This window comes from Mustela nivalis (assembly GCF_964662115.1).
Source record: "Mustela nivalis genome assembly, chromosome: 9".
Classification (NCBI taxonomy): domain Eukaryota; kingdom Metazoa; phylum Chordata; class Mammalia; order Carnivora; family Mustelidae; genus Mustela; species Mustela nivalis.
In genome coordinates, this window is record NC_139028.1 from 93,915,412 (window position 1) to 93,938,393 (window position 22,982).

A 22,982-nucleotide genomic window follows, 5' to 3' on the forward strand; every position below is an offset into this window, starting at 1 on the left:
CCACACCACTCCACTGAAAGGACCCATATCCAGGTCACCAATGTGGCTTTGTCAAAGAAAAGTTAATTCTCTGTTCCCATTTCACTTTTTGACAGCATTGGACATCCTTGGCCAAGCCTTCCTTCCCAGTACATCTTCTTCTCTAGGGCTCCCTTTGACTTTGCCGTCTCATTAGCATCTCATTGTTTTCCATTCCTCTGCTGGTTACTCTTCTTTTATTAGACTCCTCTATTCTTCCTGGCTTCTCCTCTCTGTCCATACTCATTCCCCAAAGCATCGCACATAGTCCTTTGGTTTTTAGGATCATTTATATACACCGAGAGTTCTCAAATTTATCCATCCCTCAAACCATCTCATATACGCAAATGTCTATATGGACATCTCTGCTTGGCTCTCACCCAGGCATTTCAAACTCCACGAAGCTACCATAGAACTAAGGATTCTCCTTCTGACTGCACTCTCCATCTGTCTCTCCTACCTTAGTGAATGACACCACTTTCCACCTTGCTGCTCAAAAAACTGAAGCCTCACCCATGATGCCTATCCTTCCTCATGTGGCCAACCCATCAGAAAGTTTCATCATCTCTAATTCCATGCTTGACAAATATAATTGCTCCACACTGAATCCAAACATCATCTCTTCTTGGTCTACTGAGGCCACCTCCTCAAAGGGACTGCCCTCACTTTTGCTCTTCTTCTAGTCCATCTGCCACCCATCCACCAGATCATGTTATGATTTCTCCAAATCCCTCTGATGATGTCCCACTGTGGCCAAACTCTTACCCTGACTTACCAGGTCCTATGGGATCTGACCCCAATTTATTTCTTGACCTCCTCTTGTTCCTTTTCCCAGCTGGCTTCTATGCTTCCACCATAATGGTTTTCTTCTCATCTCTTTCACTTGACAAGCTTCTTCCTGACTCAAGGTTTCTGTATTGGCCAGGTCTTCTGTTTGGAACATCCCTCTGTTGCTATAGATTCTTCTTTTCATTTAAATTTCAGTGCCAAAGCTACCCTGGCTGAGAGGCCATCCCGGATGACCCTGGATAAAGCTCTTTTCTTCCCCATGGTCACTCTAGCACTCCATAGCCTCCTCGCAACAAAGGCCAGTCCTCGAAATGATCTCCTCTGTGTGTTCATTTATATGTTTATTGTTGCTTGCTGTGCCTTGATGGTAGAGATGGTCTTGTTCACTGGCATCCCTAGTACTTGGTACTAACAAGTGACCTGTCAGTACCTATCAACTAACAGACCAACTTGGAACTGTGGAAAGGAATAGTTGAAATCTGGATTCCCCGGGGAAAATTCGGGTAGGATTGCTAAGTTCTTTTCACTCTTAAGATGCGCTCATTCAAGTCATTCTCAAAATACGATCTCAAAATAATGACCAGCCCCTTTCAAATAGAGGCCAGATACTTCTCCATACTGAAGTAAAAAATGAGACCAACAACCACCATACCAGGAACATGTCATTTTGCCCGAGGAAAGGTTGAAGAGGACAAAAATAATTTTTTTTATTATCCAAAATTTTTCAAAGAACAAACTTCCGGTTCCTCGGTTTGTACGCTGTGGAAGTTAAAAAGAGGACAGGAGGGCGCCTGGGTGGCTTAGTGGGTTAAAGCCTCTGCCTTCGGCTCAGTTCATGATCCCAGGGTCCTGGGATGGAGCCCCGCATCGGGCTCTCTGCTCAGCGGGGAGTCTGCTTCCTCCTCTCTCTCTGCCTGCTTCTCTGCCTACTTGTGATCTCTGTCTGTCAAATAAATAAATAAAATCTTAAAAAAAAAAAAAGAGGACAGGAGGGCAAGGGTTTTTTTTCATCTGTGCATGACGTCTTCCTGCTCTATCAAAGGTCACTGATTTTACATCCTGGTGTTAGATCAGATTCTGAGCTTATTTCTCAAATGGTCCTGTTTTATGGACGGTGCAGAGCCGTGGATGTATACTGAGCGCTTACGCAAGTTCTGTGTCTAGATTGGTATTTATTATGAGTAACTACATTAACTTATTTTATGACCAGAGCTCTGAGAACCTGAAAAACTGTGTCTTCTACTGCTGCACGCGCTTAGGGGACCTGCCTGTGCTCACAAACTCTGTGCCCAGCATTAGCAAGGGATCTTGGATTTCCAGGGCCTCCATCTTCCTATCTGCAAAAAGGAGAAAACATATGAAAATAGATGATGCTTTTCTTCATTGGAACGCCTGTAAGACATTGTATGAGATGTCAAAGTATTACAGAAGGAGGTCCAAACTTGAACGCCCAAAGTTAGCACGTACTTGTTTTACTACGGATTCTCAAGGCATTCAGTACTAGGATATTGTAAATTCAAGTGATTTTAATTATCATTCAGAGACAGATGCAGTTAATCCTACCAAGAGGGAGCATCGCGTAGTACAGGAGGGCTGAACCGGTATCAGGGATCCCTGCCTTATCCTTCTTTGGACAAGTCACCTCGCCCTTTCTTTTCCTTCTTTCTTTCTTTCCTTCTTTCTTTCTTTCCTTTTTTTTTTTTAAAGATTTTACTTATTTATTTGACAGAGAGAGACAGCAAGAGAGGGAACACAAGCAAGGAGAGTGGGAAAGGGAGAAGCAGGCTTTCCTTCGAGCAGGGAGCCCGATGTGGGACTTGATCCCAAGACCCTGGAATCATGACCTGAACCGAAGGCAGACGCCCAGCAATGGAGCCACCCAGGTGCCCCGCCTTGCCCTTTCTGAACTTGGTCTGGCTAGACTTTGGGGACAGGAATGAGTGATGAAGATGGGGTGGGCGGGCATTGTTACGGGAACAAAGGAAAAGGAGAACAGCACACCTCCAGGAAGAACAGAAACTGGATGGTGGTTTTGATCCCAGGGCAGCCCCTAGGGGGCCTCTGTGTCTCCCGGTCTAGCTGCCCACTTGCCTCCGTATCTCTGCCAGTTTCCTTTATTTCAGCAGTGTGCACGTCAGGTCATGTCAAGCAAGGTTTTGTTGAAAGGAAAGGTTCTCTTGCTGGGGAGAAAATGATCCAAACCCATGCCATTCTCTTGCTTTATGTCTGCTTCCTCGTGGCTCTGGCCCATCCTACCTAGGTGCCAGCATCCCTTCTCTAGCCTCACCCAGGGAAGTGGGGTCAAGCAGTGATTGAGACTGTGGCACACTGAAACCTCCTGGCCCTGTCTAGACAGAGATGGGCTCCAGCACTTGTGCTCCGTGGCTGGGCGGGCTTGCAGAGTAAACAGCGCCACGCCTTTCAGATTTGTCAGTGTCAGCTGAAAATCCACATTTTTGCATGAAGTGTTTTGATCCTTACATAGTGGCGAGTAATTTAAAAAGTGTTGATACTGTGGGGTTCAAAAAATATGCCTGTAATCTACATCTAGCTGGTCCATAGATGATGCAGCTACTAGAATCGAGAGTTTAGATAAAGTCGTGACCTCTCAGCATCTGTTCTGGATACTAGCTCTGTGTGCGTGCAACTGTGTGTGTCTGCATTCCTGAAAGGGATTTTGATTGGCCCAGTATACCTTTTCTGGGCCACAGTTGGTCACAGAGGTTTGTTACAGAGTTTGGCGGCATTTGGGTTTGGTACCTGCCCTTGATCTTAAAAGGGCTGCCTAAGGCCTGCCTTTTCAGCAGGGACCTTGGTTCAGCCACCTTCCATTCCACAGGCTGGGGCCATGGCAAGCTGCATACCTGATAGGTCTTCCAAAGAACTACAGTTTTCATCTCTGTAAACAAAAGTATAAATAGAATGATCTGTATTGGTTTCTCCTAATAAAATTCTGTTTCTTAAAAAAAGGCAATGTTCCATTGGCATTTAGATAGAGTTTTGGTAAAAATGTGAGTGGTGACAAGTATAAGATACTGGTAGTAATTGTTCTTAGAAGCTCTAATTCGATTTACACCAAATGTTGGCTACTTCTCATTTTAAGAAAACTCAGGTTACAAAACTCACAACTCCTAGGTTTAGAAGAGATTTTAACCTCTTTAAACCTCCCTTCTGGTTCTTGAATACTCTTTTATGGCTTCCCCACCAAGCTGGCATCACCTACATTGAGGGTACTTCTCTTTACTACAGAGCACACTTCTTCCAGAGGGAGCCTCTTTCATCCTTGGATAGGCCTAATGATTAAGGTTTCTTTTCTTTTCTTTTTTTTTTTTTTTTTTAGGATTTTATTTATTTATTAGATAGAGAGAGAGAAAAAAAAACACAAGCAGGGGGAGCCGCGCAGTCAGAGGCAAGAGGGAGAAGCAGGCTCCCTGCTGAGCAGGGAGCTCCATGTGGGGCTCAATCGCAGGACCCTGGGATCATGACCTCAGCCTAAGGCAGACCCCTAACCAACCATCCAGGCACCCCTTAAGTTTTTGTTTTCTTATTGCACAATGCCCAACCCATCTCACCAGCACAGTTTCAATTTGCTGAATGAATCCATTCTCAGCGACTGCATGGGACTGAGCAGGAAATCACCATGCACTCCGGGCATGGACTGGCAGGGCACGAGCCGGGGTGGGGGTGGGGGCGGGCTCAGGGAAAGATATTTACACTAGGTGTAAACTGTGTGTCAGGTACTGTTCTAGGATCTTGAATGGTATCAGTGAACAGAACAAACTCATGTTCCTGTAGAGTTGATGTCTTGGCCCTGGAAGTAGGAGGTGGTGGGAGATACATTTTCCAAAAAAATGTAAATTCTATGATACGCCACAAGGTGATCAATGCAATGGACAAAAGGAAAAGTAGAGTCTAGAGAGGGGGACTGGGAGGGAGGAAGGAGCTACAACTTGAAACAAAATAGGGTGGGCCTCCCTAGATGAGGGGGTTCGAATGAGTGTGCCCAGGCTTTCCTAGCTTCCCGCTGCTCTGCAGACATGGCTCCTTTTTGACTGTCCTGAACTTCGAGATGATAATAGTAGTAATAATGGCTTAGTTTCTGTTGAAATCTGACAGAGATCCTAAGCGCTTTCTTTATTTGAATTCATTACATTCTCCTAGTGCCCCTGAGGTCACTCCTACTTTTATCCCCATTTTCACAGGAGTCAACAGAGGCATAGCGGAGCTAACTAACTTGGCTAATATCTGGCAGCTAGTAAAAGGAGGAGGTGGGATTCAAACTTTGGCCTCTGGCTCTAGGCTTTGGCTCTTCAGACCTCCCCATAGCTGCCTCAAGGACATCCCTCAAGTCCCTGGTCCTCATGTTTTCCTTTCCCAGGCACGTGCCTGGAATCTGTTGCTTCTCCATGAGTGTGATTTCTGGGATGAGATTTAAAGTCTTTTCAGTACCCTGGGGTTTGTACTGAGAATTGGTTAATATCATTGGACAAGCGGAGCTTCATCAACCCCCTCCCCCCCTTAAGCCCTCCCTCCGTTGGGCATACCCTGAACAGCAATCCTTGCTTACATAGGTCTTGTAAGGTCACGGTGATCAAAATAAACATCTCCCCCCTCAGTTTTGACATAAAAAGACACATCTTTTCTTCAGCAAATGTCACTGTGGTTTCAAAGCCTAAGTGTGATGTCTGAGCGGGCAGCATTTTAAAAGTATTTCCTGCTCAACCATAGGGTGAAATTATACAAGCCAGTGAGTCCTGAAAACAGCTGCCTCAAATTCTTAACCACCTGCAAAAAGAAAATAATTTTACGTTGTTTTTAATTTTGAGATTGGGGGTTTTCTGTTGTTTCAAACTCTGAGGGGCCCTCCAATTCACTAAACCTTCAGCTGGAAAGAGAATTTGGGAGCTTGAAAAATGTTTTGCGAATCTGAAGGAGAGACTTCACTGGAATTGTATTTTCATTAATGCGCTTGAAACAACTGTTCCTGGAAACGGCCTGGGGACTGTTCCTTGAAACAAGGGCGAAAGTCCCAGGCTCTCGGGGACTCTGGTGAGCCTCAGAAACAGTCCCATGGCTTCTTGGTACAGTTTCCCTTGGTAGGGGGACGTGGTGGAGATCCCTCGGTGGAGGTTAGAGGGGGACCTCCTCTGGTGTGAGCTCTCTCGACCTGTTGCATCCTCCCAGGCTTTTCAAGTTAAGAGTTGGATTTCCTGAAATTGTTGATCTGGATGAAAGTGCAGGCGCCCCCTCCCCCTCTCCCCTCCCCAGCCGTGTGAGAGTCGCTGCAGGGGAGGAGGAGGAGGAGGGGTTGAGGTGGGGTGGGGTGGGGTGGGGGCCGCGGGAGAGAAACTAAAGCGATGAGCACCGGACAGGAAAAGTGGGAGGAGGAGGAGGAGGAGGAGGTGGAGGAGGAGGAGGAGGAGAAGGAGGGGGAGGAGGCGGCCTTGAGAGGAGAGGAGGGAAACGTGTCACCAGCCTGGCTCGGGGAGCTCCGCGGCCGCGGAGTTCGTGGACCCGCGCTGGCGGTCGGGAGGCTGGACTAGACCCCGCAGAGGCCGGCGCTGCGCGGGGAGGGAGGAGGGAGAGCTGGGCAGCGCGCTGCAGGAGAGCGATCCAGATCCTCGTTGCTCGCCGGTGAGAAAACTTTCTCGGGAAGACCGGAAACTTTGTCCTAGGCGCGCCGTCTCGGGCGGAGGCGAGCTGCGGGTGTGCGCAACTCGAGGTGACTCAGCCCCGGGACCCCAAGGGGGTGAGTGGGGAAGTCCCGGGGAGGGGCTGGAGTTGTACGCCCGGCAACCGCACGGGATTGAGCACGAAATCACCGTGCACTCCAGGCACGGACTGGCGGGGCACGAGCCGGGGCGGGGGCTTAGGGAAAGCGTCACATTTGGGGGCAACCGGATGGGGACCCCAGCACGGTGCAGGATCCTCGGATCGCACGCAGCAGGAGGACGGAGGCGAGCGGACTGGCGCCCCCCGGGTTGGGGCGGGGGAGAAAGCCGTGCTGCTTAGCGCGGGATGGGGGGATGCTGCCGACCGCGGGACCCAGGCTGTGCCAGGAGACTAAAGAAGAAAGTTTGCTTGTTTGCTTCCCTCGTTCTCCCTGGGCCCGAGGCGGCAAATCTGTAAGAGCTGCCGCGGCTGGAGCGCGGGCGATCGGGCGCCCCGAGACTGCCCATCTTTTCCTGCCGTCCCCCTATTTGCAGAGACAGGCGTGGGAGGGAGGGCAGGGAGGCCAGCCGCTTTGTCCCGCGCTCCGCTGGGCTCCGCCGCCTGGGGCGGGCCGGGGCGCAGCCCTCGAGACACCCGGCCGGGGCGGGCGGCTATTCGGCGCCGGCGGCACCCGGGTTCAGCTGCGGCTTTCCCGCCCGCCCTCCATTTGGCGAGGCGTTCGTCTGCGCGCCTACTGTGCGCACGCCGGGGGCCCTCCGCGCACAGGGGGCTCTCCGGATCCCCCCACCCCGCGCCCCGCCACTCTCGCGGCTGCGACCCTCCCTTCCCGGCCCTCGGCCCCTGTTCCTGAGGGCGGGCGCCCCGGGTCACTTCAGGCGGTATGCTTGCAAACTGTGCCTCAGCAATCGGCCCTGGGGTGCCTCCCTGGTAGACAACAGGGTTCTGACCCTGCCCCTGCCCTCGGTCACATGCCGCCGCCTCTTCCTCCGCGGGGCGGGGAGCCCGCGTTTTGTTTGTCAGCAGTAAGGCGGGGAGTATTTATAGACGGCGCTGCAGTCCTGCGGTGTGTAAGGTTTCAATTACTGCGATGCGCCCCACAGGACGCAAGGCTCACGCGCGGCCGCTCAGAGGCACGTCTGCTCCCGAGACCCGCACGTTCAACGCTCTGGGCGGGTCCCCGGGCATCCCTGCCGGGGCGGGGTTCTGGAACCTGTTGTCCCCGGGATCCGTGCAAAATGGCCCACGCAAAGGACCAAAGCGGTCAAGGGCGCTAACAGCCCTTACTGCCCCTCCAAAGGCTGCTCGTTGATCAAGCCTCGAACACTGCTTCTTTTGGAGTTCCCTTTGGTGACCCTGACCACCGTGTGTTGCTGTCCTGACATTTCATTGGTCTACGCGGTGCACAAAGTCCCCGGTGCTGAGCTCTGGTAAATTGCTCTCTGCTGGAAGGCGCTGTTCTTGACATCCTGAAGCAGCAAGTGGGTCAGGAGGGGAAATGGGGCTTGCAGAGGCTAATTTAGAAACGGTTTCAATGTAAGCCTCTGTTGAGGTTCCCGGTACTAGAAAGGTGCGGTGGGCTGTCCTCTCTGTGGAACCTGGCCGCAGGGCTGAGCCCTTTTAACCCACCGAGGGTGCATTCCAGAGCCCATTCTATAGCAGATAAAGGGAACAATGCTTGAGTGGTCCACAAAATTGTCTTTGGTTTCTACAACACCAACCACTGTCCTTTCTGTATCTTACCGATGCTTCTAACAGCCTGAACCATCAATAGTGTAAAAAAAAAAAAAAAGACCTTAGAAATGAGCTGGCCCAACTGTCTTACTGCTCCAAGGCTTAGTTTAGACTACCTTGTTTCTTAAGGAGGAAACCTCATTTCTTTCAGATGCAGAGGCTCATGGATATTTATTTTGGGGGGGCGATATTTCAATAATGATTGTTATTTGAACATTATAAAAATAGGCCTTTATTTAGAAAAGGAGGAAGAGGGGGGCAAACACTCCTTGAGCTTTACTATGTCTTAAACTTGGCTCTGATTGACATTGATAATGGAACAAAATCTGCAGGGAAACAGCAATGAGGTAGGTACCGTTATATCCCCACCACTATAATGAGGAGCCCACAGAGGCTTTGGACAAACCATTGAAGTGGTTTGTTCCAAGTCACACACACAGGAGTGGAGCCGAGGAAGGGGTTTGGATCTGTTACTCCAGGCCTCTAGTGGGAGCCGGTCCTGGAGAACTTTCCCTTCAGTTTTTTGTTTCTCAGTTGTTGGCTAGATCATCTTATAGTCTAGTCATTTGGTGGCTTCTTCTTTCTTATTTTTTCTCTATGTCACATAGTAGCACAGAATGGCTCAATTATTGAAGGAAAAAACAATCTTAATCTTGTATTTAGAAAACTGTTACTCTGGTAACCTGAAGATTTCATGCTGGTAGTCCAGACCTAAATGTCATCATCCTCAGTTTGCTTACAGACGGTGTAGGTGCAAGATTTAAACCATTTATCTGTAGAAAATGGAATTATTAGGACTTTGTGGATTTTTGGATGATTTTTCTACCCTCATGACTCCCTGTGGTCATTCCTTTTGCAGAGCCCTTGTACAAGGTCAAGTGTACTGAAATCTTTCTTGAATTGCAGCCTTTTTCCTTCTGATGGTTTTTGCAGAGCTAGGCCAATACAGAATTGATTTGAGAAGTAGGGTGTGAGCTTCTCTGAGAGATCCTTACTCTGTTTAATGTTTGTCATTAAAGTTTGTTCTCTAGAGCTGCCTCCTCTGTATGCAGATGTTCGAAGTAATGCTTAGAGACCATATCATTCGTTAACAAGTCAGTGTGAATATCTTTGTTGCTGAAGGTTGAGAATACAGTATTTTGGGGGTTTTGTGCTGGATTAGGGATTTGGGAACAGAGGGAGTGATATCCTGATAAGCAGAAGGCAAGGGAGCTAGGAAGGAGGTTGGGATTGGGAGTGTAAATGACGCCAAGCGATGATGAGACATCAGAGGTGAACTTGAGTTAATGATGACTTTTCTCAGGGACCGGGATCCAAGGTTTACTTTGAAACTTACACATGTAAAACAAACAAGCCAAGGTATTTCTTGGGCAGCTTTTATGAGCCAGGTACAGCCATGGTGATGTCATTTGAGCCTCTCAGCGATCTGACCAGGTGAATATTTTTTTCCCTATTTGAAGGTGTGAAAAGAGAGACTCAGAGAGGTCAGTTCCTTTCCTGACGGAAGAGCCAATAACTTAAGCACCTTGTGCTTTCTGGGACGTTTTGATATATACCCTTGAAAGCCTTCCGTGAAGAACCCAGGGTGCCAAGTAATCAAGAAAGTCCTGGTGGTTCACATGGATGTTTCTGGAGCAGAAGTGGGTACCTGAGCAGTGTGGGAGCTCTAGAAATGAGGCGGTAGGAGGTGGGGGAGCAGTGGGGGACCTAAGGGACCAGCTGGGTAGTTCTGAGTCTTTCCTCCATGGGAGGAGACAGTCCCTGCAGGTACTTTATAGAGGATTACTAGCCTTGGTCTGGCAGGGGATGGCTCTCACCCCATAAAGCAAGACCTGGCAACTGGCCTGCCCTGGGAGGTGCCCAGAGGGGGACAGCAGGGAAGGAAGGACCCCCACCCCCCTCAGAATACCTTCAGTTGTGATGATGCCTGGTTAGAACCCCAGTTTATAGGCAATATAAATTAGGGAGCTCATGAGACCTGTTTCCATTTTAATTGGACTTGGCCTTTTGTGGTAATAGTCACCTAGTGTCTGTCTTTAAATATTCTTTTCTTATGTTTTGCCAGTTTATGGCCTTTGTAGATCAATCCTTGGATTTCATTTAGAGGAGAGAGAGGGAGGGAAAAAAAAAAAAAATCTGCAAAGGTTAGTGATTACCTAAATTGGATTAAGTTCTGTCTAGCAGCGTTTAAAGAAATGTTGCTTGCTCTCTAATTACCATCAACTAGGAATTTAAACGGTCTATTAAATTTAAGCTTTTTTTTTTTTTTTTAATCCACGATAGTTCTAGTTCTAACATATTCTGGGGTTTTGGAGGCTTTCTTATGTTCTTAAATGTGTAGAGGGCGTTCTCTTTCTCCCCACCTTTTAAACATATTACATTTCTCTAGGAGGATAATAAATGGTGTTATTATATACTGGCTTCATTGAAAAGCAGAAGCTCCTAGCCAGGTACATCTGGCTCTGTCAACCTCTGGAAAGCAAGCTGGTGAACTGAGCTCCTTGTCGGAAATTTAGGGGCACCTATGTGAAACTCTGGAGTATAGGGGATGGACAGAGTATGGACAGAGTATGGACGGAGGCTGGTTGGATGGAGTATGACTAGCTCCTTTATCTCCGTCGTAAAAGGATGGGCCAATAATGAAAATCTGCCACCTTTACTCTGTGCTTGGGCTTTGAATCAGAAACCGGAGTACTCTTTATCCAAGGGGGTGGTGTGTGCGCTCGGGTCTGGGACTAGGGTCAAGCAACTGAGGCATCAAGGGTATAACCACGAAGGGCATGGCCCTAAGAGACAGCGCCTCACCTGCCTGGCCCTCTTTGGGGCCCTGGTATGCTCACGGATGACCTCTGCCCAGAGGGTTTCAGAGAGTGGTAGAACTCACCAGAAGATCTCTCCTTCTTTCGCCCATGCCCCGTGGGAAAATATGATCAACAGTTACCCCTGCCACTGCCCAAAGAACCCATCATACGTGTTTGTACGGTTTATTTTGTGTATAATCGTATGTTACCGGAAGGCATGTATTTATGTCTCTAGGCTTTCATTCTCTTTCCTCCTCCTCAATTTTGGGGTGCAAGTATATGATTTTTCCAGTGCGTTCACCAGTGTCCTGGTTTCGCCACAGCAGGTTGCCAGCAGCATTACCATTTTCTCGCTCCTCTTTACCTGTTACAGAACTTGCTCTGGCTTGGCTGGTTCTTTTTGACCCGGGCTGGGTTCTGTGTTTGGTTGAAAGGCATCTGTGACAGCAGTTAGGTTTTTAGGTTTTTAGCAGAGACTAGGATTAAGGGGCCACTTTGGGCTCCCTCGTTGAGGAACCAGAGTATATGTCCCCTTGAACTGAGCCTGGGAAGATACCTCGAAGAAGCATTTGTTTTTGACTTCTTCCCAAGGACCGGGGACAGGGATCCAGCCAGGGCTGTGATGTGCATATTGTGCTGAACTGAGCTGCCTCTGCCCCTGTTACAACCTGCTTGTGACCTCAGCTGCGTAAATCCTCTGTGGAAACCCATTAACGCTTGCCGTCTAATTCCACATACTCCTTTGGAACTGGCTCACCGTCATTCCCCAGACGTCTTTGCGGTATGTCAACTCCAGCCGTCAGTTCGGGGAATTCTGCTGCAGGGTACCAGCTGCCCAAGTCCCCCACCACGAAGCTGTGTGACCCCTTTCACCTGTCTCTGGAGGCAAAATTGGTGGGTAAACAAAGTATTCCTTTGCTGTGTTCTGAGAAAAGTTTTAAAACATTCTTGACCTTGACCAATAGGACAATCGATTACTTTCAAGACACGCGGAAAGGTGTCGGTATCAACTTTGCAGAGAGAGGAGTTGTTGAAAGAGCCCCCTGCGTTGGTCCTAACTGGCATCTTGGAGACAACATGGGACAAGGAGTTGAGATCTGGAATCTGATCTCGACTCTGCTGTGGGCCAGCTGTTGGACCGTGATCAAGTTGCTCAGTTGCTCTGGGCCTCAGTTTCCCTACCTACAAAGTAATGGGACTGGTCCACTGCGGTTTAAAATATGAAAATTAGGAGACTTGATATTTAAACTTGAGGTTTCCAGCTTTAAAGAAAAAGCAACAACAACAAAAAGGCTGGGTTCTCTGGCGAGGTGGTGTTCCCTGCCACGGCCCTGATAAGAATCAAGTTTGCCGTCCCGGCTTCAGGCCTCCTTGTCTTTGTCTTTAATCACAATCGAATTCTTGTTCTCTCTTCTAGTGTCTTCGTTGCTGGTAGGATTACATCTGGCTCATGTTTGTGTTCAGCGTAGTAGGTGCTCATGAAATAGTTGTCGACCTGTGATTTTTTTAAAACTTTTTTTTTTTCTTAAAGATTATTTATTTATTTATTTGACAGACAGAGATCACAAGTAGGCAGAGAAGCAGGCAGAGAGAGGAGGAAGCAGGCTCCCTGCTGAGCAGAGAGCCCGATGCGGGGCTCCATCCCAGGACCCTGAGATCATGACTTGAGCCAAAGGCAGAGGCTTTAACCCACTGAGCCACCCAGGCGCCCCCGACCTGTGATTTTTTAAAATTCTGTCCTTGCCTATCACAACTGAAAAAAGATACTCAAGCTTCTGAAAGGCTCACGAAAGCTTGTGTTTCCTTCCCCACATTTCCTTTCTAGGCTCCAGCATCCATGTTTTTTAGAGTAACTGGTGAGAAATGGAGAACCCGTGTTTTTCACTTGACCTCTTAATAGCTTTGCCTTTTTTTTTTGTCTTTTTTAAAGATTTTGTATTTGTCAAAGAAAGAGCACATTTATTTGTCAGGGAGCCGCAGGCAGAGGAAGACGTAGTCTCCCCACTGAGCAAGGAGCCCCATCGGGGACTTGATCCAGGGGTCCTGGGATCATGACCCGAGCCGATCCGACTGAGTCGTCCACACACCCCTTAATAGCTTTGCCTTGTAACTAGAAAAGGTGATTCCCCTTTCTGCCTCAATCTTGTCTCCACTGCCCATCTTCCAAGTAGGGTTGTCAATTTGCATTCATCCTGTGACCTGGGGAGTGTTTTTGGCGAGCCCCTGAGCCCCAGGGAGGCAGGTACTTTGTTCTTCCTTCCCTCTGTGCTTTCTCTTCTCAGATCCTGGCACACGCTGGACCTCCTAATGTTCGGTTGTTGAATGAACTTGAAGTGGCCCCGTGACCTCTGTGAAGTGATCAGATCCCGGCAGCCTCTTTTTAGTTTTCTGAGTCTCTATTCAGTGCTCTCTGTCTTTGGCTATGGGACCCAGAAGTTTCCTTTCCCTTGATCCCGCTTTCTCATGGGAAAAAAAAAAAAAAAAAAGTCACCCTGCTCTTTTTTTTTTTTTTTTAAGATTTTTTGTATTTATTTGACAGAGAGGAACAGAGCTAGAGGGAACACAAGCAAGGAGAATGGGAGAGGGAGAAGCAGGCTCCCCGCTGAGCAAGAAGCCTGATGCGGGGCTCGATTCCAGGACCCTGGGATCATGACCTGAGCTGAAGGTAGAGGCTTAACTGACTGAGCCACCCCGGCGCCCGCATGTCACTCTGTTCTTGCAGTGGGAGGGTGAAGCTCATTTTTAACAAATCGCACAGCTTAACCGGGAGCACATTTCCCCACGCTGAAAATTCTTGTTGTCGGCCAGACAGTAGCTTTGGAGCGCTGGGTCACCCACCAGGGTTTTAGATGGTACGTGTCGGAAGTGTAATTGCGCAGGTAATGGTCAGCCTCAGCGACGGCTTCTGTCTAGACATTCTGGTGTGTTGTCTGGTGGGCTCTGCAGCTTCGCTTTTTGGAAGGCATTGACCGGCCACACCCTCACAATTTGCACTCCAAGAAACTCCATCCTTACCGTGGGGCTCTCAGATGAGTAAATAAGATGTGTGGTTATTCCCCACAGTGTGGCTGGACTTGTACCGAAGGAGGGGATTTTTTTTCTGGTGATTATACAGTAGTTTGCGGGCCAGGGTGAGGGCGATGGTCTGATGAAGTCATGACTGCTAGCCCGGCCCAAGTCGACAGCGCTTTGAGTCCTCTGGGCACTGGGAAGGCTCGGCGAGACGGAGATAAGCGCTGGAGCTTGCATCCTGTTGCGCCAATATTTTTACTGTTGCCGAAACTGACCTTCTCGGGACTCTTCTGTCTGGGACTCTTCTGTCTGCGTCCGTTTCCAGCAGAGCGCTGAGAAAGCTGTCTCATTCTTCCAGTGGGGCCTTTTCCATAGTCCCAACTTGACTCTTCATGGTTTCTTGTTGGTGGGAGAGTCTGTCCCTAGGCTGGCTTTTGTTTCCCAAGAGTTGCGAAGAAGTTTGGTCCTTAATCAAAACCAAAGGGTGGCTCAGTGGGTTAAAGCCTCTGCCTTCAGCTCGGGTCATGATCCCAGAGTCCTGGTATCAAGCCCCACATCGGGCTTTCTGCTCAGAGGGGAGCCTGCTTCCTCCTCTCTCTCTGCCTGCCTCTCTGCCTACTTGTGATCTCTGTCTGTCAAATAAATAAATAAAAATCTTAAAAAAAAAAAAACAAAAACAAAGGCAGGACTCTGCACCCAGGCACCTCTCCTGGGCCCCATCTGTAGGCTCCATGCATGGGTAATCAGACCCAGGCTTCCTGGCCCACACAGCCACGGGCCATGTTCCTGTGGACAGTCATCCTTAGGCAGACCCCAGTTCGGTCATCCAGGGAGAATTTTTCTGGTCCCTCAGCAGCGGGAAGGCTGCTCTGCTGGGTGGCCTGGACGTCCACGCGTCATTCCATCATTCAGAGATGTTTACCTTGTATGTGCCCAGCACTGTGCTCGCAGCAGGGCACGGCAGGGGACAGGACAGGCCAGGTCTCAGGCTTTGAGGAACTTACATGCCATCGGGGCTTGTCAGTGAACAAGTAAACAAGCACAATGACCTCACAAGCTGGTTAGGGCCCTGAAAAAACGGTGCCTCCTTCCTGCGAGAGGCAGAGTGTGCCAGGCAAGAAGCTGTTGATGGCGAGCATGAAGGGAAGCCCCGGGTGGTGGTCACCTCTCACCTCTGCGTGTGGCAGATGGGAGTGTTGCTTAAACCCCAGCGGTTAGGAGCTCAGGCTGTGGAATCAGGTAGGATCTTACTCATCTTCTGACTTTGGGCAGGTTAATCCCTGTGCGTCAGTTTCTTCATCGGGGACATGGGAAGATTAAACCTGCCTTGTTAGTTTCAAGTGGAGATGACCTGAGATGCTAGATAGAAGCAGGCATGGCGCCTTCCTGACCGTCCTGGCTGGCCCTGATGAAAGCTAGTATATTCTCTTTGGTGATGGAGTAAAGTTAAGTCATGGTGGAGGATTCACAGAATGGTCTCTGCGCTCTTGAACACCCACTTCTGACTTGGTTCCAGTCTGGTGGGCTGAGGTGGGGTGTGTGGGGGTCAGATCTAGTTTCCTGGGTTGGCTCAGTAGGTCCTGGTTATTACTGTAGGTTTCTTCTCACCATGCCCCATGTGCTCTTGGCTCACCCTGTTGCAAGAGTGTGTCTGTAATACGAAGGGGAGCTCGTGGTTCCAGGGCACAGTCAATGAGTGGGTAGGACTTGGATGGGGTGGTGGCTAGGTGGGGGCTGGTTTTAGGTTTGTGCCCTGTCATGGCCGGGGTCATGGTCACGCTGCCTTGTCTCTCAGAGGTGCTCGGTTCTGTAGGCCAGTCAGTCAGGGTAGGGGCTGAATGGAGAGCTGGCAATGCCGAGGGGCTGGTGGCCACCAGCGAGGCCGAGCTCTTCATCAACTGGTAAGCCAGCAGACCTCAGGAAGGGAAGTGACTTGCCCAAGCCCACAGTGGCTGGTTTGTGGGGGCTTACGTCACACCTGAGAGAGGCCCCTAGGGAAGGTGTGAGAGGGCTGGTGGTCAGAGCTGTGATGGGATAAAATAAAGGTCCCAAACCTCTACGTTAGGACCCTAAAGTGCGAGTGGGCTTGATGGATTTGTTGCCGAGCCACATGATTTCGCATTTTTTAAAAACCTGGATTTTTGGCATCTGTTGGAAACTTCAGATCTGGCAAAATTGAGCTTGTGTCCTGAAGTGGCAAAAGCCGTAGTGGATTGAGGAGGGACTGCCTTCTTTAGCCGGGACAGGTCCTGCCCGCTGTCTGTGATGTTCTACAAAGTGTGGCCAGTTTGGGACACGTGGGGCAAAAAAGGGAAAGAAATTGGTCTTCCTTTCATTTTCTTTTCTTCCCCTAGGGTTTGTTTTTCTGACCTGTGTGTCCCTGTACAAGGCAAGTCCTCTTGTAGAATAAGTGAAGAAATAAATTTGTGTTGAATGAACTATAACTGATCGTTTATTTGGGATCAGAAGGCGAGTTCGAATCTGTACTTCTTCCAAGCGTCTGAGTGACTTTGAACAAATTAATAACCTTTGTGTTTTGTCTTTTGTGAGTGGGGTGGGAAGCATCACCGTTGTTTTACTTATTTATTTGAATATGTCGTACATTTTCATGTTTCAAAATTCAAAGGTGCAAACAGGTTTGCAGAGAAAAGTCTTCCCTGTGTCCCTGTCACTCAGCTCTTTTCCTTGGGGGAAACAGGTGTTCTCAATTTCTGGCTTGTCTTTCCAGAGATACTTTATGCAGCACAATGAAATATATAAATGCTCTTTTCATCTTCTTTAACTTAGATGGTAGCATAATATACACACGATTCTGTGTTTAGCACACTTTCATTTGGACGGGAGGGCACGTCAGTCAGCCCGTAGTTTTCCCATTCATTCTTCGAGCTGCGTGGGATTCTAGCGTGGGGGACACCCAGGTTTCCATAGCCAGGTTTCTGTTGCTGGGCATCTGGGTTATTTCCCATCTGCCACAGTTGTAAAGAAGGCGGTGGTAAAAACCCTGGTTATGTAAGTCCCTTGACATGCCTAGAGTAAAATTTCTGGAAGTAGAATTGCTAGGTCAGAGAGCATAGCCTTTGTCCTTATGGTAGATCTTGTCAGATTTCCATTCCTAGCGGCTGCCCCACACTGCTCTCCTTCCAGCAGTGTGTGGCAGTGCCTGTTACCCCATATCCGAGTTATAGGTCATCTCCTGGAACCTGCGAGGGTTTTGTGAACACAGTGTGTTATGAAAATATTAACACTAGCCATGAGTATAAGGGAGGGGCCTTGGATTGGCCACATGAGATCTAGGTTATCTCATGGAGATGGGCACACCACTCTTTTGAAGATGAGGAAGCTTTGTTTTTTTTTTTTTAAGATTTTATTTATTTATTTAATAGAGAGCACAACGAGGGGGAGCACCAGAGGGAGAGGGAGAAGCTGGCACCCCGCTGGGAGCCCCATGCAGGGCTCAATTCCAGGACTTCAGGATCATGACCTGAGCCGAAGGCAGATGCTTAACTGACCTGAGCCACCCAGACGTCCCTGAAGATGAGGAAACTTGTGTCATTTACTCAGGTCACCCAGATAATCAATTGCAGAGGTTGGATTCAAGCCCAGATTTCTTAGATTTCAATCCCAGGATATTTCATATGGTAAAGCCTTGTGTAATTCTGGGTGCTGGTATTCTCAGCTGACAGGGACGTACAGTTCCTGAGTCTCCCAGTAGTAGTGCCTCTCATGGTGGCTGGTTTATTTGCTCATTCTTCAAGTGTCTGCAGAATTCCTCCACTGTACCAAGTGCCTGGGAACAGGATAGACATAGTCCTTGCTTTTATGGACCTCACAAAAATAAAAACTAATTCTGTAGTCCTTTACTGGGTGACAGGACAACAAAGGGGGTGAGGAGGGTATTCTCTGGGGTCAAGCAAGAGTGAGGGGAAAGAAAGCTCTCTCAGCAAGTAAAAGACAGGTGATAAAGGGTCTGTGGGTTTGAGCCTGGAGAAGTGGATGGGCAGTATTTCACATAGGGCATCGCATATGCAAAGGTCCTGAGGCAGGGAAGAACAGGTCCTGTTGGAGGAAATGAAAGAAGACCAATGAGCTGGGGTGCAGAGTGGCAGGAGGTGAGGTTATGAGGATGGGGTTTAGGGATTTATTCTGAGAGCTGTGGGATGCTTCGAAGGCATGGGAGCAACAAAGTGACATGGATATCAAGGGCTCTGGGTGGTGAGTTTCTTGCCATAAGCTATATGACCTTAGACAAGGTAAACATTGAGCACATCCATTTCCTTCTCTGTAAGGTGGGGATGGTCACAGCACATGGATTCTTTCAAACATTCGGCTGGTACATACAGTATAAAATAAGCAATTCATTTAGACTCCGCACACATGAGCGCATGTGTAATATACACGCGTCCCCAAGATGGGTCGCACTCTAATACTTTCTGTCCTCATCTGTTAAAGGTTTTGGCCGAGACCCCCTAAGTTCATGTTGGAACCACTGAGAGAATATGTCAAGTGTGTGTTTCACAGCGGCCCTCGGTAAGTGGAGCTATCACTGTCCTCATCCACGTTACCATCGAGATGACTCTGGCGGCGACCAGAGCCGACTGGGCATATCCTGACGGTGCTGAAGGACACTGGCCCTTCTTGTCTGTGTTCAGGTCCCAGCGAAGGAGCTGCGCCGGGGGTCTCCTGACTGCAGGAGCTCCTGAGGGGGAGTGTAAATTCGGCCTTCTCAACGGTTTCCCTGGGAACTAGCCTCTCCTTGTTTTCTGGGCCTTCCCATCAACTGTGTTTTCTCAGTTTTCTTTGACTTCTTTGTTATTTACCCTCAGAATGGCTTTTTCCTGGAAGCCTCAGAGTCATTATAAGCCACTCACTTCTTTATTTTAAGTTGGGCCATAGTTCTACTTCCCCTTTCAGAGTGCAGCTTTGGAGCCTGAGTGGAACTGATTTGCATTTTCTACTAAGTACACTGCCCTCCTCGGCCCTCTGGGCTGGCCTGCAGGCCTGTGCCCGCTCCCCCCCTGCGGAGGCCTCTGGGAGGAGAACGTGAGACACCACTGGATTTTTTTTTTTTTGGTTTGTTTTTTGTTTTTTGTTTGTGTGTTTGTTTCCCCTCCAAGAAACCTATCTTGGATCTCGCGTGTGGAGGTTTTCAAAGAAATCCCTGTGTAGTGAGCCTGGGCAGCAAGGCCAGTGAGGGGAACCTCCACAGCCCTTCATGTGTCCGGGACCCCAGCTTTCCAGATAACGTAAGCACCCACCACTTCACCATTTATATCCTTTTAGAAGCACATGCCTCTAAATGTTAACTGGTCCTCCGCAGGAGAACAGCCATCGAAACACCGGTTTCTTTAACTCTGACGCGTTAGGCAAGGAAATTTTTGTGATGATGATGATGATGGTGTTGGTGGTGGTTGTGGCTGAATTGTGTGATCCCCCCCACCCCCCTGCTGCCGCTTTGTATGTTCAGAACCTGGCTCCTGGTCCCTTCGAATGTGACTGTATCTGGAAGTAGGGCTTTTAAAGAGGTGATGAGGGGCGCCTGGTGGTTCAGTCAGTTAAGCGTCTGCCTTCAGCTCAGGTCATGATCTGAGGGTCCTGGGATTGAATCCCTGCATCAGGCTCCCTGCTCAGTGAGGAGTCTGCTTCTCCCTCTCCCTCTGCCATTCTACCACCCCCACCCCCCGGGCCTGTGCTCTCTGGCTCTCTCTACCTCTCTGTCAAATGAATAAATAAATCAATAAATAAAGTCTTAAAAAAATAAAAATAAAGAGGTGATAAAGTTAAAGTGAGCCTCTTAGGTGAGCCCTAATCTAGCCCGACTGGTGTGCATATACTAAAAGGAAATTTGGACACACACACGCAGAGATGGACGTACACAGAGGGAGGGCCCTGCGAGGACACAGGGGGAAGGTGGTCATCTGTACGCCAAGGAGGGGGGTGCCTCAGCAGAAGCCAACTCTGCCGACACCTGGATCTTGAGCTTCTGGCTTCCAGAACTATGAGGAAATTCATTTCTGTTGTTTATGTCCTGCAGTCTGCGGTCTTTGGTTGCAACAGCTTGAGCGGGTTATCACCGTGGTGGTGGCAGGGGTAACAAAAATAAAAAGAATAGGTGGCATTTATCAAGCACTTGCTGTATACCAGGACTATTCTAAGCCTTACTTGAGTCATCTCTTTCACCCCTCATACCAATCCTAAGTCCCCTGCCAGGTCAGACAGTAAGTGATGGCACCTAGCCCGGCTCTGGCACCTTTGCTCAGAACCTTCACTGCACCTGCTTGTCACCCCTAATAGTTCCTGGATCCCTGCCAGGTTACTTCACAGCTCCTCCTCCTCCTCCTCCTCCATGTCGCCACAGGTCTCCAAAGTAACTCTTCCTGTTCCCCCTTTTCTGGATGTCGAGACTGCAGTCAGGGTGGTCCCAGGCCACACTGTGAATACATTCATTTCTCGGGGCTGCAATAAGAAATTAACACAACCTTGGTGGTTTAAAACAGCCTCAAGGTGTTCTGTTGTAATTCCGGAGGTCCGAAGTCCAGAAGTAAGGAGTCCCGGGGCTGTGCTTCCTCCGGGGGGTACTGTGGGAGAATCTGCGTGGTTCCCTTTCCAGCTGCTGCCTGTGGCTGCTGGCGTCTTTTGCCCGCGTGTTGTAAGGATACAAGTGGTGGCATTTGTGGCCCACCTGGCAAATCCAGGGTGAGCTCATTCTCTCGTGATCTTTAATGGAATCACGTCATTTGTCATCGAACGTAATATTCAGAGCTCCCCCTGGGGCACCAGGCTTCCTGCCTGTCACCATCAGTGAGCAGCAGAATGTTCTTTGTTGGGGCGCCTGGGTGGCTCAGTGGGTTAAAACCTCTGCCTTCGGTTCAGGTCATGATCCTGGGGTCCTGGGATCAAGCCCCACATCGGGCTCTCTGCTCAGCAGGGAGCCTCTTCCTCCTCTCTCTCTGCCTGCCTCTCTGCCTACTTGTCATCTCTGCTTGTCAAATAAATAAATAAAATCTTAAAAAAAAAAAAAAAAAGAATGTTCCTCGATGCCAGGGCTTGCCTGATTCCAAAGCCACTCGTGGCCACTCATCCTTGGGAGCTACAGCCATGAGACCTCCCAGCTCCCTTTCGGCCGCGCTATTTCTGGCTAGAGCGGCAGTGGGTGTTAGAGGCATGGGGTCCTCGAAACTGGTAGATACGTTCATTCTTTGCAGGAACGAAAAACTGGAAGCCACCAAAATGGGGATTGGTTACATCAAGTGTGGTATCCCCCCAAACGGAATAAAGGAACCATTAAAAATAATGAAGTAGGTTAGTATGTGGTGATACGGGAAGATAGCCATGATGTCTTAAGAGGAAAGAACAGGTGACCCGTTTTTTATTCAGATAGTGTGTAGACACGTGTGTATGGAGTTAAAAATTACATTAAAATAAAATTCGCTTCCTCAGCCACATTGGCCACGTCGGAAGTGCTCATTGGCCACGTGGCTAGTAGCTACACCTTGGACCGCACAGATCTAGAACATGTCTGTCCTCCCGGCAAGTTCTGCGCAGAGAGCTTCTCGACACTACATGTCCAGAGTAAGGCCTTTTTCACTTTGTATGTTATAGATTTATGTGCATGTTTCCTTTTTTAATGATAAGTAAGTAGATGTGCTGTTATCTGAAAAATAAGAACACGGGGGGGGGGGGTTTCCAAGGTAGCATCCTCTTTCTTAAGCAGGTGGAAGTTTATCATTGTTTATAACGCATATATTTGCGTGTGTGTATAAATTCCTTTTTACGTAATTGCATAATGAAAATATTTTAACATACATACGGGGAAAAAAGAAGAATGTTCTGGCAGGACAGGCTTGAGGTTAGAGGACTTGGGGTCAGATCTAGTTCCCCACCCTAACTGCCTCCCAGCTGTGGTCAAATCACGTAGCCTCAGTTTCCTGATCTGACAGGATCCCTTCTCAACCTGCCGTGCAGGGTTAGGGTAAGATTTACGAGTGTGGCGATGTGTGGAAACGCTCTGAAACTGAGGGACGGCCACACGGAGGTGAAGGTTCAGTAAAGAAGTATGTTGCCGGAGGCATGAGGGGGCACGGCCTCAGCTCTGTGACCACGATGGCAGCTTGGAGGCCTTGTATCCTCCTGAGCGGAGTGTTTTCCAGATGTCAGTAAGGTTACCAGAAACAGGGTAATGTTGCTGTATTTCCACTGCTGTCATTGCTTGGAGATGTAGAATAACAAGTTATCTTATTTATTTAACAAGCACTTACATAGCTGTTTGCCACTACCCATCCTCTCTAAGTGTTTTACAAATACATGCTCATTTTATCCCCCTACGATGCTGAGGTAGTCACCCTTAGGGTGTTCATTTCATGCAGAAGGATGTCAAGGCTCAGAGAGGTCAAGTGACTTACAAAGGTCACAGAGCTGGGGAGGAATGGAGTGTCTAACTAAGGCAGTCAACACTTTTTCTTTTCTTCCCTTCTCCCCACGGCTCCTCTTGCCCCTGTCAGATGTGGTCCTAGAGTTCCTTATGCCCATTTATCTGTCTCGGGCACATGAGATTTAAACGGAAATGAAATCTCATGAGTAGGTGTACTTGACTGATGTCGTAGCTTCTGGTTCTTGGTTGAGTTTGGTAGCATGACAAAATTGGGACAGGCTATGGAGTTAGGTCAGTCTGGACACCAGACAGCAGTCTGTCACCTGGCTTTGTGACTTCTGGCAGATTACTCGGATCTTGAAGTGGGGTTCTGTGAGGGTGGTAATTTCACCTGCTGTGACAGTGCTTGGCACCGCGACAGGCAGGCCGTCAGTGCCTTGTGTGTTCCTATCCTTTCTTCATCTGTGTCTTGGGCAGCGAGCTTAGGCTTGAGGATACGGAGGAAGGGCTGGTGCCTCTTTAAGGAGGTTATGGAACAGCCTAGGTGGGGCCTGGGGAACTTTCTAGATCTGTAGCTGGGGAACCTGAGT

The 22,982-nt window shown here is 48.9% G+C and overlaps 1 protein-coding gene across 12 annotated transcripts in view; it reads left to right on the top strand.

Annotated features, from left to right (window-relative positions):
• Positions 1 to 22,982, top strand: part of PRR5L (proline rich 5 like) — a 145,016-nt gene that overhangs the window by 68,247 nt on the left and 53,787 nt on the right. The window contains exons 1-2 of one of the 12 annotated variants that reach the window (XM_082748967.1): positions 6,153 to 6,441; positions 18,474 to 18,551. The exons of 1 other annotated variant lie outside the window; for it this stretch is intronic. The gene's annotated coding sequence lies outside the window, so the exon portion shown is untranslated. Of the gene's footprint in view, positions 1 to 6,146; positions 8,708 to 9,776; positions 11,907 to 14,674; positions 15,264 to 18,473; positions 18,552 to 21,570; positions 21,594 to 22,982 lie in introns of those variants that run through there. 10 more of the 12 variants (XM_082748973.1, XM_082748972.1, XM_082748971.1 and 7 more) reach the window with 10 other exon arrangements.